Source organism: Procambarus clarkii, chromosome 60 (assembly GCF_040958095.1).
Source record: "Procambarus clarkii isolate CNS0578487 chromosome 60, FALCON_Pclarkii_2.0, whole genome shotgun sequence".
NCBI lineage: Eukaryota > Metazoa > Arthropoda > Malacostraca > Decapoda > Cambaridae > Procambarus > Procambarus clarkii.
Window position 1 is genome coordinate 9,488,231 of NC_091209.1, and position 15,378 is coordinate 9,503,608.

The 15,378-nt window shown below is 47.1% G+C and overlaps 1 protein-coding gene across 7 annotated transcripts in view; it reads right to left on the reverse strand.

The window, feature by feature from the left end:
- The window catches only part of Pka-C1 (Protein kinase, cAMP-dependent, catalytic subunit 1), an 894,574-nt gene that overhangs the window by 342,992 nt on the left and 536,204 nt on the right, over nt 1-15,378 (reverse strand). The window lies entirely within an intron of this gene.

Below are 15,378 nucleotides of genomic sequence, written 5' to 3' on the forward strand. Positions count from 1 at the left end.
ATCTACAACAACAACAACATCTCACGGAAAACACAACCATCAGACCCAACATCAACAACGTCAGGACGCGGCAAGGGAGGCAAAGTGAGGGGCAAGTCAAAGTCCAGCTCCAGCAGGGCCGGACTTGCAGTTCCCTGTGGTGCAGAATTCACCATCTGCAGCGTAAGGGCAACTACGCTGAGGGAGTCGGTGCAGGCGCTCCTGTGTACCTGGCAGCTGTTACTGCCCCGCACACTTGTCTTGCTCTACCCGTTGAGCTCTAATTTGACTTTAATTGCGGTTGAATTCTTTGCTGTACATATATGGCTTTGAAGATGTGGATGGAGACGGTTCCACAACGTTTTTGAAGTGCATTCCACTTACTGACTACTCGTACAAGGTAGCAGTAATTATACCTCTTTATTTACACACCTTTCCATTTCCAGCTTCCATCTGTGACCTCTTCTACTTTCTTTTAATTTAAAATGGCTCTCCTAATCCACTTAGTCTATCATCTTAGCATCTCTAATGTCGCGATTATATCCCCTCTTCTCCTCCGCCTCTAGGGGCTGTAAGATTTTGCTTCCTTAACCTACACTCGTAGTTTAACCCTGCCACTATCCCTGTAAACCTCTTCACTTTCTCAATTTTGGGTTGTGCTTCAGGAAATGCGGACTTGAGGCCTGTGCTGCGCTGACTAGTGTTGGTCTTACGTAGGTTGCAAGTGTGGAGTGCGTGGCCACGGCAGATTCGTTAACGTGGTGGTGGTCAAGACGCTTCAAGGTACAGAGGACGCAACTTGACTCTCCATAAACCCAGAATATACACAAGTATAGATATGGCTCGCTGTTGATAATTACAAAAAGTTTCGATATAAAACTTGTGTCTATCTATCTAATGCAAACGATCATAATTTACTTTTCTGTCCCCGTCTTGAGTACTGCTCAGTACTTGCTTCCCCCTTCAGGGCAGGAGAGATTGCTGAAATAGAGGGAATACAGAGAACATATACGGCACACATAGACGCGATAAAGCACATAATTACTGGGATAATCTCAACGCTCTTCAAAGACTGATCAAATGATATACACGTGGAAAATACTGGAGGCCGGGCTTGGGGGAGTAAAAGAACTCCCAAAACCCCCCATCTAAGGAACAATCCAGGTTACTCAAGTCTGTATTAGTTCATAGCTTTTATTATCCCTCACATTCCATTAGTATCTTAACTTACCACAGAAACATGTTACCTTGAGGTGCTTCCGGGGCTTAGCGTCCCCGCGGCCCGGTCGTCGATCAGGTTGTCCAGCAACCAGTCCTCCTGGTTGCTGGACTGATCAACCAGGCTGTTGGTCATGGATGTCATGGCAACCACTTTGAACTCCAGCACCGCCAGTATATACGACCTGCCCCCCCCCCCCCCCCACCCCCTTACCTTACAATATTTCTGAAGGCAATAGCTTTGGGATGGGGAGGAGAGGGGGGGGGGAGGCACGAAGACTTTCTCAACACTACCAGGATCCTCGCAGAGATATTCAAAGTGCAAGACAAACAAACGCAGGCAAATCAACCCCTCACAAGTACTGGGTAAGGATAATATACAGCACCAGTGCCGCCCGACCACCTCCAAGACTTTACCCAGCGCTAAGTCCTGCCCTAACACACACACACACACCTACACACACACACACACCTACACACACACGCACCTAAACACACATGCACACACACACACCTAAACACACACCTAAACACACACACACCTAAACACACATGCACACACACACACCTAAACACACATGCACACACACACATGCACACACACACACACACACCTACACACACACACCTACAAACACACACCTGCGTGTAGGTGTGTGCACCACACACACACCTGTTTCACCTGTGTACTAGGAGAGGCACTGAACTACTGGCCAGTGTTCCTAACCTGCATACCATGCAAGCTGATGGAGAAGACTGTGCGAAAAAAGCTAGTGGAGCATCTGGAGCGAAAGAACTTTGTAACACAGCATTAACATGGGTTCAGGGATGGCAAGTCCTGCCTCACAGGGTTACTTGAATTCTACGACCAGGCAACAAAAATCAGGCAAGAAGGAGAGGGGTGGGCAGACTGCATATTTTTGGATTGCCAGAAAGCCTTTGACACAGTATCACACAAAAGGCTTGTGAAAAAGCTGGAGATGCAGGCAGGAGTGAAAGTGAAGGTACTCCATTGGATAAGGGAGTACCTAACCAACAGAATCTGTACAATAGTTGACTGACAGTTGAGAGACGGGACCAATGAGCCAAAGCTCAACCTCCGCAAGCAAAACTAGGTGAACACAACTAGGTGAATATACACCCACACCAGTCACAAGGAAAAAGGTATCCGTGTTGAACAGCAGCAACCAGAGCCGGTCGGCCGAGCGCACAGCACGCTGGACTTGTGATCCTGTGGCCCTGGGTTCGATCCCAGGCGCCGGCGAGAAACAATGGGCAGAGTTTCTTTCACCCTATGCCTGCTATGTTACCTAGCAGTAAAATAGGTACCTGGGTGTTAGTCAGCTGTCACGGGCTGCTTCCTGGGGGTGGAGGCCTGGTCGAGGACCGGGCCGCGGGGGACACTAAATAGCCCCGAAATCATCTCAAGATAACCCTCAAGATAACCAGATACTCGCCCTATAAGCCTGGACCCACCAGGAGATACCCGCTCTTCATGACTCGTACATCATTATTAAGTATCTGATGACTATCTGCATTACAATATATATATATATATATATATATATATATATATATATATATATATATATATATCTGGTCCCTGGAAACACAACTGTCTCTATTTTCTGCTTGTTACAACTTGTAATAAAGTTGTTACATCTTGGCTTGACTTGTTTATGACGTATTAGAACGTTGTTACAACATGCTATATAGGATGTTATAACTGGTTAGGTGTTAAAACTTGTTCGAACGTTATCTTGAGGTTATCTTGAGATGATTTCGGGGCTTATAGTGTCCCCGCGGCCCGGTCCTCGACCAGGCCTCCACCCCCAGGAAGCAGCCCGTGACAGCAGACTAACTCCCAGGTACCTATTTACGTTGTACTAACGTCGTAGTTACGGTGTGTGTTTGGCGGGGTGTTGTGTCGACAATGAGGCATTTCGCGTCCTATCGATCCTATTTTCACGATTCCTTTAATTTAGGTCCATTAATCTCGACTGTCAAACATGATCGGGAATCCGGAGGGGAGTGAGCCGAGTGGCTGATCAGGAGCACTGGGCTTATGCCTAGAGGATGGCACACTACTGCCCCGGGAGGAGGCAGATGGTGCGACCATCACCACCATGGATTAAGTTGATACCTGGTTGATACCTGGTTGATGGGGTTCTGGGAGTTCTTCTACTCCCCAAGCCCGGCCCGAGGCCAGGCTCGACTTGTGAGAGTTTGGCTGTTGCGAGTAGAGTATTTAACGGATTAATAAAACAGGTGTATGGACAAGGCCCGTACACCAACCTTATAAACACACCTGCAAACTCGCCGTACACATTCAGAGGCAAACAACGGTGCAACATCCACAGCAAATCATCAATTGCACAAACTCTCCGTGAAACCGGCTAGGTGAAAAACGGCCCCATTGTACACACGCGATAGAGAACATGTTAAGGTTTCACACGGGTCAAGAAAAAGGGCAGCAAAACATTGCAACAGCAAGCACGCCAGGAATCCCTCACCGCCACAAAAACCACATGGCTCTCGACGGCTGACGTTGACGTCCATCAAGTGCTCCCTCTAGTCTTCATATCACAAACCCACTCTCTGGAACGTATGCTGCTCCTCTGCACCATTCCTTCCCTCCGTCCCATCCCAAATCCTTATCCTGATCCCTTTCCAGTGCTATATAGTCGTTATGGCGTGGCACTTTCCCCAGACATTTCCCTCTCCACCTCTACAACTATTATATACTATGCCGTATTCGTAAAATTTAACTTTCAGAACATTTAGCTGAGCATATCTTGGCAAATAACATCTTCCCAGCGTGTATAAGACATATTGCCGGAACAACCGTGGACATCATTAAGAGAAAACTAGAAAATTTTCTCCAAGGAGTGCCGGACCAACCGGGCTGTGGTGGGTATGTGGGCCTGCGGGCCGCTCCAAGCAACAGCCTGGTGGACCACCAACTCTCAAGTCAAGCCTGGCCTCGAGCCGGGCTTGGGGAGTAGAACAACTCCCAGAACCCCATCAACCAGGTATCAACAGACCAACAATAAAACATACTGGATTTAGACATAAGAGGGATAAATGCCAGAGACTAGGATTAGAAAACATTGTGTCAGAGTCAAAAGGTTCACGACCCGCTAACCTTCAACCAGCAAATAAGAGTAAATATTGTTGGAACTCGACAGGATCCTCCTGTGCAGAGTGGGCCGGGTTGGGAAGGACATACGAGCGTGCAGTATCAATAGGACTGATTAGCTGATCACAAGGAAAACCTGGCCTCACGTACACTGAATTGGATATATAAACATATATACTCGCATGTGTGGGCTTGAAGCAGGAGCCCCCCCCCCACCCCCCGCCTCAGCAACACACCAGGGATGAGTACCTCAACACTGAGAAGAAAACATTTGTCTTTGTAATATTGTGATTGCACTGTGCAGCCACTGTTTGCATGTGCACTATGCAGCCACTGTTTGCATGTGCACTATGCAGCCACTGTTTGCATGTGCACTATGCAGCCACTGTTTGCATGTGCACTATGCAGCCACTGTTTGCATGTGCACTATGCAGCCACTGTTTGCATGTGCACTATGCAGCCACTGTTTGCATGTGCACTATGCAGCCACTGTTTGCATGTGCACTATGCAGCCACTGTTTGCATGTGCACTATGCAGCCACTGTTTGCATGTACACTATGCAACCGTTGTTTGCATGTGCACTATGCGACCGTTGTTTGCATGTGCAATATGCAATATGCAACCGTTGTTTGCATGTGCACTATGCAACCACTGTTTGCATAGTGCACTATGCAAACATTGTGTGCATGTGCACTATGCAACCATTGCTTGCACATTACAACCACTGTAATATGCAAGCAATTGAAAGAGAGACGTGCCACCAAACTGCTGGCCAGTCGCCCTGCATACCATGCAAGGTGATGGAACCCGCAAGAGGCAAGCAGAGTATCTGCAAGCGAGACTTGTAGAGCACATCACCGGAATGAGTTCAGGGCGGACAAACCTTGCCTCGCATACCTCACAACTCAAACCAGACGGAGACGGTTGGGCACAGTGCAAATTGATGCACTGAGACAAAGCGGGAGACTAGTGCACAAGCTGGAGATAGAGGCAGAAGAGACAGGAAAGGTGTTCCGATAGATAAGGGAGTATCTAAGTAGCTAAATATAGCACCGGAGCAGTACGGGGGAGACGTGACTATAACGAGATGTCACCAGGAGAGCTGCTCACAGTCTCCACCGTCCACAGCCTCACTAAACTCATGTGCTAACTGACCCGAACCTAACCTAACCTAACTGAAGACTCTCAAAAAAAGAAAACGGTGCATCACGTCAATTTTGTGAACCGCTGTAATTTCTAGCACATCAATTTTAGGCCTTTGGGGTGATTTATACGTCTAAGTGCGATGTACTATTCGAGAGGACGGGTTGAGCCGAGGCCCACAAAGCCTACCTTGTTCCTGATGTGTGAACATTACCTTCCAGAGATTATGAATAATATGAGTACGATTCCTGAAGCAGAAGATAAGAAATCTACAAAATGAATTGGACAAACTGAAGTAGGTCTAATGGTCAAACAAGGGGGCTGCAAGAGTGAGACTGTGGTAAGTGTGAAGTTATGGACCTGGGTGCTGGGATCAGGTAGCTGGACCAGCCCGTCCTCCCAAGATGCCCCAACGTCAAGAAACCATCGTACTAAAGTGCCCTTATCCTAACCTACCAGAGGACCCAAAACAGAGAACGGGTCAGTGTGTCAATTTATCGAGCCGCTGCCATTTTCTAGTACGACATTTTGAGTATACGTCAAGATGCGACGTGCTATTAGGAGGACGGGTTACACAAGTAAACAAATTGTTTGTACAACACATGAACAAATGACATGCGTTTTGAAGTGAATTGTTAGAGACAGACTTTGAACACAACTTTTAATGTACACAAGACAAGAATCCATTGGCCTCAGGATCAAACACGATTGAGAGGCGGGATCAACAGGTTCAAGCCCCCCCCCCCTCCTCCCCACCAACGCTCGCACATCCAGTTACGGTAGTACGCACCATTCATCGTGGACTACAGTGCAGGCTCCGCGGTGTGGCCGCCTCAGATAAACTTACCGCCACAAGGAACTGACAACCGCGATACAATCATCTGGCAGAGGAAGGCCAGCTCGAGGGTGTCTAGTTACTGCCGCTACTCCCACCATCATCAATCCCGGCTCTCGCACCTCACAACTATTTGTGTGGATCCCATCCCATGTTGGTGTTGGAAAACATGACTTTTGTGGATCGACTAGCCAATGAGGCTTGCAGGAAAGAAAACTGATTATGACTTCGGAGTATCTAATGCAATTATTAGAAATACACAAATTAAAGAAATTACTTTACATTTAGAAGAACTAAGTGATGCTCAGAGACATGAAAGCTGCAGTATTAAAAGTTATGACAACTTTTGTAATAATAGGTATTTGTATGGTCAGCACAGTAACCGGACCAGGCAATGTGATGTAGTCATTGCGGTAATTCGCCTTGGCTGGCATCTGGCAGGTTAGTGAGGCTGAGCCACTACCTGAATACTCAGATTGTAAACTCTGTGACAAACCTTTAATACATTCACTACAACACTATATTGTTGAATGTGAAACCGTACAAGATTTTAGGCCTCCTGGCCTACTGTACCACCAACTGTGTAACTATTTCAGTGAATCTGGTGTACTGAACATCCTAACAATTTATCCAAAATTTGCTTGTCCATTTTAAAGAATAAAGAACAATTTTATTTATATTTAAGCTGCATCACTTATGAACCCATCCCTGCCCTTGTGTGGCAGTGCACAATAGAAAGTTGTATTTACATATTGATTGATTGTAACCATGATATATATGTGTGCTTCAGCCTACAGTTTACACCTATTGTCTTCTGTATGACCCTCTGTCCTGCGTGACAGTGAATACCACCATTATCCTCACTTTAATAAGACTTAATTGAAATTCTCAGATTAGGAAACTGAAATTCATCAGACTATGCTCTTATCCTAACCAACCAGAGGATCCACCATCAGAAAACGGGACATTATGTCAATTTCGCGAGCCGCTGCCAATATCTAGTAGGACACTTTAAGACCTTAGGTAGAGTGTACGTCAAAATGCGACGTACTATTAGGGGGTGACGGGTTGCACTATCACCTGGTCTGGACAGGTGTTCCCCATAATTTACACTACAGCTGTCATCTATGGATCTCGGCTATGCGACAGCGTCAAAGTTATAGTAACTTTACTATGCCAACGTTGCGTGGTGGTGCTCTATTCTACGACTGTTATTGTTTTAATCATTAACCACGACTATTATTGTTAGAAGGGCACGAGCGCTGGCTCTCGGAATTTACACTCTTAATTATTTATAAAATCTCAATGTATTCACAGTGTTGAACGGTACCTATGTAGTTTACGATGTAAGCAAACACTGACGGGGAGATCCATTAGGACATTGGCTTATACGCAAGACAAAACCCTACATACTCTCATCAACACAATTTTACAAATTCGTCGTAACATATTGCAGTAGCTAATGTGAAGATATTAAATAAAATACACTAAAACAAAATGTTTATTCAGGTAAGGTACATACATACAAGAGATTTTACATAAATTGATCGATTTATAGATGGAGCTAGTACATACAATGCCTAAAGCCACTCTTACGCAAAGCGTTTCGGGCAGGATTACTTACATTACACCAGTATTAACATCTATTTAACCCATGAAATAGACACGAATGCACATTCCCCTTTTAAAACTGGAAGGCTGTGATAAAGGGGGTTAATCTGCTGGTTCCAACGAGGATACTGGTTGAGTATGCCGGAATAGCATTGAGAAACGTCGCCGGTGAGAAATTCTCAAGCAGACCTTCACACACCACTACACTGTATATGGCTTCGTACCACAGAGCGATGACCTCTGCTCGTGTAAAGTATTTTTACTGTACTGTTCTAGTCAATGATTTCCTCCTAGGCATTTGAACATGATTAAATAAATGAGAGCCTATACAATCCCAAAATGCGGATGGTGATTAAGTCTGCTTTTAAAGAGTTAACCGAAAACAGCACCAGAAATCCATGCAAAATTTGTATGTTAGGGTGTCCAGGTTGGGTGTAGAGGGCGTGAGAGTCAAGGCAGAAGCTGGCAAGCCCCAGTAAGGCCCTCCCTCACTAGTCTACAACTACACGGTGTAGCCTAGTGAGGGACGTCCTCCCTCACTAGTCTACAACGACACGGTGTAGCCTAGTGAGGGACGTCCTCCCTCACTAGTCTACAACGACACGGTGTATAGCCTAGTGAGGGACGTCCTCCCTCACTAGTCTACAACGACACGGTGTAGCCTAGTGAGGGGCGCCCCTCTCACTAGTCTACAACACGGTGTAGACTAGTGAGGGGCGTCCCTCTCACTAGTCTACAACAACACGGTGTAGACTAGTGAGGGACGTCCCTCTCACTAGTCTACAACAACACGGTGTAGACTAGTGAGGGACGTCCCTCTCACTAGTCTACAACAACACGGTGTAGCCTAGTGAGGGACGCCCCTCTCACTAGTCTACAACAACACGACGTAGCCTAGTGAGGGACCTCCTCCCTCACTAGGTACATTCCACATTTGTGTAATAGGTTTCTACGTGCACACGTGTACTATCTATTACAGAAATTTATTTGCGCTCTGGTCGTACTGAATATAAAAATATGCTACCCTGCTGTATTTTGTTAAATCGTCTACCCTGTACTATTTCAGTGTCCTTGGTCATATTGATAGAAATTTGCTTGGCCTATTATGTTAAAACACTAAGCAATCTGGCTGTAATATAATACTAGTTCACATCAAGGTGTCCAGCGGAAAGCCATGCTTAATCTATCTACCACTTGGCCTTAATATCACTCTTGTGTTCGACACGAAAACACTCAATCTAATTCTATTAAAAGATATTCAACGAAATTTGTTCTAGCGGACTAGAGCGTTTGCCTGGGAGTACTGGGGGGGGGGGGGGGGGGGGGGGCGGGGGGCGGGGGGGTAGAAATAGCCTAAGCTACTCTATCCCTTCGAGATGTATTTCTTTCTTGTCTCAATAAACATACTTGAACTTGTACTCAGGGCATAGGTTTGAATCCTCCTCTGAGCTCTTTACATTTTTAACTTGTGGATCGACCTTTGTTGTTAAATTTCTTACCTAACGTAAATATGGCAATTATTTTTTTAACTAACGTATGTAAAACTTGGTTAATTCTAAATAAATTTGTAATTAATATAATAATATAATAATTTGATAAACTGTAAACAAAATTGAGCACATAAAATACAAATATATCTATCTTGTGTACACAATGTATTGTACAGGATAATGGCGCAAAGAGTAATCCCAATGTGAGAATCCGTATGACTGCAAATTCTAACTTGTAGTAAAGCCAAGGTATATATATCCTGCAGCTGACACTGGTATACCTTGTGCAAGCCTGGTATACCTTGTGCAAGCCTGGTATACCTTGTGCAAGCCTGGTATACCTTGTGCAAGCCTGGTATACCTTGTGCAAGCCTGGTATACCTTGTGCAAGCCTGGTATACCTTGTGCAAGCCTGGTATACCTTGTGCAAGCCTGGTATACCTTGTGAAAGCCTGGTATACCTTGTGAAAGCCTGGTATACCTTGTGAAAGCCTGGTATACCTTGTGCAAGTCTGGTATACCTTGTGCAAGCCTGGTATACCTTGTGCAAGCCTGGTATACCTTGTGCAAGCCTGGTATACCTTGTGCAAGCCTGGTATACCTTGTGCAAGCCTAGTATACCTTGTGCAAGCCTGGTATACCTTGTGCAAGCCTAGTATACCTTGTGCAAGCCTGGTATACCTTGTGCAAGCCTGGTATACCTTGTGCAAGCCTAGTATACCTTGTGCAAGCCTAGTATACCTTGTGCAAGCCTGGTATACCTTGTGCAAGCCTAGTATACCTTGTGCAAGCCTGGTATACCTTGTGCAAGCCTAGTATACCTTGTGCAAGCCTGGTATACCTTGTGCAAGCCTGGTATACCTTGTGCAAGCCTGGTGGTATCCCAAATGCTTTTAACTTTTAACGCGTCTGGGGAACCAGGCGAACATATGTAAAGTTCCTTAATCATCAGATTTGTTTAGGAAATTGCAAATAAAATTCTATCAGTGTCTGAACATCTGGACTTGTGTTACCCACCACCCAAACTTACAGGATTTGGTTATGGCTCAACAATATTGTATACATAATATGCAGTGTGGCCAAGCTTGCAGGAAATACCTAGATAACCAGCCCGTCCTCTTAAAAATGAAAGGTGTCACATCAACGCAGTTTGTCAAAGTTACGTTAACTCTCTTGTGTACGTTGAAGATGGATTCAAATCATCATATTTTTATTTAACATATACTAAGCTACACTTTCTAAAGAGTTATAGCCAGTAATTTGTTTACAAAGAGCCTTTTATTCGCTATGCAACTAGAGGAAATTGGCAACTGTGTAGATCTGTGTTTTGCTGGAGAGAGGACGGTTAGCCGCGTTACACCTTTGCTTATGGAGTCCTCCACCGTACAAATAGATCCCTTTCGAGATTACATGGTTTGGAATTTCTGAACATTCAAACACTAAATTTAGAGATTATTGAAATTCCTTGCAAAATGATGGCAAATTCGAATTAACAAAAAACATCCTATTAGCTGTCAAATTCAAAAATGAAGTTTGAATATTTTGATGTAGATATTCCGCGTTCCTCCAGTCGTCCTAATGTCAAAACGCGTCCAACATCCAGAGACGGTGGACGTGTCCCCCAAGATGCTAACCAACACTTCACAAGTACCTGTGACATTTATCATTTACCTTAAAAACTGCGGCAACTCGGAGTTGTTCAGGAAGCGTCCCGTTGAAAAGATCCTATTCAAAGTTTGCTTTTGATACAAGATATAAAGTCAAATATTTATAAGAACCCAATCTTAGTTCGTTACTATTGTGAAACATTTTATGTAATTATATATATATATATATATATATATATATATATATATATATATATATATATATAAATTATGTTTTAACTATTTGAGTGCCATGTCATAATGTTTCCTGTAACTAATTACTTGTGGGGTTTATACTTCTTAACACCGTAGAAAAAGTGTAGAAAAAGTAGAAAAATATGTAGACATTTTTATACTTCTACACACGTTCTCACTATTATTTGACATTTTCTTGTAAACTAAATCATTGTTATCGATTATAAATACGTTAGCTAGCCTATATCTGCTCAACGCTATATCTCCTCCGAACTAATAATAACGATAACATAACTAGCACGATAACACTCGATAGCAGGTAGGAGCGCAATCACGTAGAAACTAATTTAAATTGGTGAGAAAGCCTAACCCACTGATTAACCTCCCCCTTTCACATGTACATCATACTTATAAATACATACTAACACGACAGTATGATTTTTATCGTAATCTAAATTAATGACAACCTATGTATATACCGATGAATACCCAATAAGATCAAAATTACACCGTGTTTTAAACCAGAGTGTTTAATAAAACTGCAAGTATAAACAAACTTCGCCTTGCAGGTATTTAAGATACTGATGACACCACAAGCCTCTCACCCCCATGCCCACGATGAGTTATACATGCCCACGATGAGTTATACATGCCCACGATGAGTTGTACATGCCCACGATGAGTTATACATGCCCACGATGAGTTTTACATGCCCACGATGAGTTTTACATGCCCACGATGAGTTATACATGCCCACGATGAGTTTTACATGCCCACGATGAGTTATACATGCCCACGATGAGTTACACATGCCCACGATGAGTTATACATGCCCACGATGAGTTATACATGCCCACGATGAGTTATACATGCCCACGATGAGTTGTACATGCCCACGATGAGTTGTACATGCCCACGATGAGTTATACATGCCCACGATGAGTTGTACATGCCCACGATGAGTTGTACATGCCCACGATGAGTTATACATGCCCACGATGAGTTTTACATGCCCACGATGAGTTTTACATGCCCACGATGAGTTTTACATGCCCACGATGAGTTTTACATGCCCACGATGAGTTATACATGCCCACGATGAGTTTTACATGCCCACGATGAGTTTTACATGCCCACGATGAGTTGTACATGCCCACGATGAGTTATACATGCCCACGATGAGTTTTACATGCCCACGATGAGTTTTACATGCCCACGATGAGTTGTACATGCCCACGATGAGTTGTACATGCCCACGATGAGTTGTACATGCCCACGATGAGTTGTACATGCCCACGATGAGTTATACATGCCCACGATGAGTTATACATGCCCACGATGAGTTGTACACGCCCACGATGAGTTAAACACGCCCACGATGAGTTATACATGCCCACGATGAGTTATACATGCCCACGATGAGTTATACATGCCCACGATGAGCTAAACATGCCGGAGATTATTATAAACACCTCCTGGACTAAATGCTGCTTAACGGTTCTTGCCGTCGACTAAGATGCACAGCCTCGTCTCACGGACCATAACTCAACTACTGTATTTTGTCATTATACTAAATCAAATTATTGTTTATTAACGACACATTATGAAAAATTTGACATTCATTACTTTTGCTGGTTTCGACCCAATGCTCTCCGGAAACTGGCGCTCACGTGATTCCACTCGAGTATCACTTTCTTGCACCGTGTATATTGAGCCCCGGAGTTGTCTATTGAGTGCTCGTGTCAACCTTGTGCACACATTTCTCCACATTACACCACTTGGGCTGGACGGTAGAGCAACGGTCTCGCTTCATGCAGGTCGGCGTTCAATCCCCGACCGTCCACAAGTGGTTGGGCACCATTACTCCACCCCCCCCCCCCGTCCCATCCCAAGTCCTTATCCTGACCGCTTCCCAGTGCTATATAGTCGTAATGGCTTGGTGCTTTCTCCTGAGAATTCCCTTCCCTTTTCCACATTACAACGTAACTCCCCTTCAATGCTCTGCCTTTTGCGTATAATCATTTCATATAGTGAATGGTAATAGTCTAGATTCATGTGTGGTGTCCGAGCGAACCGATCGTACTACTGGTTACCTGGTTGATGGGGTTCTGGGAGTTCTACTCCCCAAGCCCGGCCCGAGGCCAGGCTTCACTTGTGAGAGTTTGGTCCACCAGGCTGTTGCTTGGAGCGGCTGCTGCACAAGCCTACCTTCCTCCCACTGCATGCAGTCATGCAGCAACGGCATGCGCCTAATCAATGGTACACCTTCAATAAGGTTCGTTTTCTTAACCAAAAGAGAGAAAACGCGCCGTGAGGAGCTACTATGTTCGGTTGGAAATAGCAGACTGGGGCTTCCTGTATATACAACTGCTGTCAAGTGTACAAAACGCGGATTTGTTTGGCCTTCAAGTCCCCCAGTTTGAACAATGATGGCGCGAGGGTAGAGAGGAATGACATATTTTTCCTTCATGTCCTTCAAAACTGTCTTACAAAAATATTGTCATATTATACATATGGAGAAGAAAAAAAAAGAGTGGCGGTAACTACTGTTGAACACCCGGAAGCTCTCTAGAAAAAAAAATGATTTTTTACATTGGAAAGCTTTTTTTTGTATCATTTAAATCGCATGACAACGCACACTACCACCAGGCTCCTAAACTGTGGGACACGCATCCAACCCCTCCCCGTGGACACGCATCCAACCCCTCCCCGTGGACACGCATCCAACCCCTCCCCGTGGACACGCATCCAACCCCTCCCCGTGGACACGCATCCAACCCCTCCCCGTGGACACGCATCCAACCCCTCCCCGTGGACACGCATCCAACCCCTCCCCGTGGACACGCATCCAACCCCCTCCCCGTGGACACGCATCCAACCCCTCCCCGTGGACACGCATCCAACCCCTCCCCGTGGACACGCATCCAACCCCTCCCCGTGGACACGCATCCAACCCCCTCCCCGTGGACACGCATCCAACCCCCTCCCCGTGGACACGCATCCAACCCCCTCCCCGTGGACACGCATCCAACCCCCTCCCCGTGGACACGCATCCAACCCCTCCCCGTGGACACGCATCCAACCCCCTCCCCGTGGACACGCATCCAACCCCCTCCCCGTGGACACGCATCCAACCCCCTCCCCGTGGACACGCATCCAACCCCCTCCCCATGGACACGCATCCAACCCCTCCCCGACAGTCTGGCCCACACACCCACCCACCCCCACAGCCTGGGCCACACACCCACCCACCCCCACAGTCTGGGCCACACACCCACCCACCCCCACAGCCTGGGCCACACACCCACCCTCCCCCACAGCCTGAGCCACACACCCCCCCACCCTCCCCCCACAGCCTGGGCCACACACCCCCCCACCCTCCCCCACAGCCTGGGCCACACACCCACCCACCCTCCCCCACAGCCTGGGCCACACACCCACCCACCCTCCCCCACAGCCTGGGCCACACACCCACCCACCCTCCCCCACAGCCTGGGCCACACACCCACCCACCCTCCCCCACAGCCTGGGCCACACACCCACCCACCCTCCCCCCACAGCCTGGGCCACACACCCACCCACCCTCCCCCACAGCCTGGGCCACACACCCACCCACCCTCCCCCACAGCCTGGGCCACACACCCACCCACCCCCCCCACAGCCTGGGCCACACACCCACCCACCCTCCCCCACAGCCTGGGCCACACACCCACCCACCCTCCCCCACAGCCTGGGCCACACACCCACCCACCCTCCCCCACAGCCTGGGCCACACACCCACCCACCCTCCCCCCACAGCCTGGGCCACACACCCACCCACCCACCCTCCCCCACAGCCTGGGCCACACACCCACCCACCCTCCCCCCACAGCCTGGGCCACACACCCACCCACCCACCCTCCCCCACAGCCTGGGCCACACACACCCACCCTCCCCCACAGCCTGGGCCACCCCCCCACCCCCCCACAGCCTGGGCCACACACCCACCCACCCTCCCCCACAGCCTGGGCCACACACCCACCCACCCTCCCCCACAGCCTGGACCACACACCCACCCTCCCCCACAGTCTGGGCCACACACCCACCCTCCCCCACAGCCTGGACCACACACCCACCCTCCC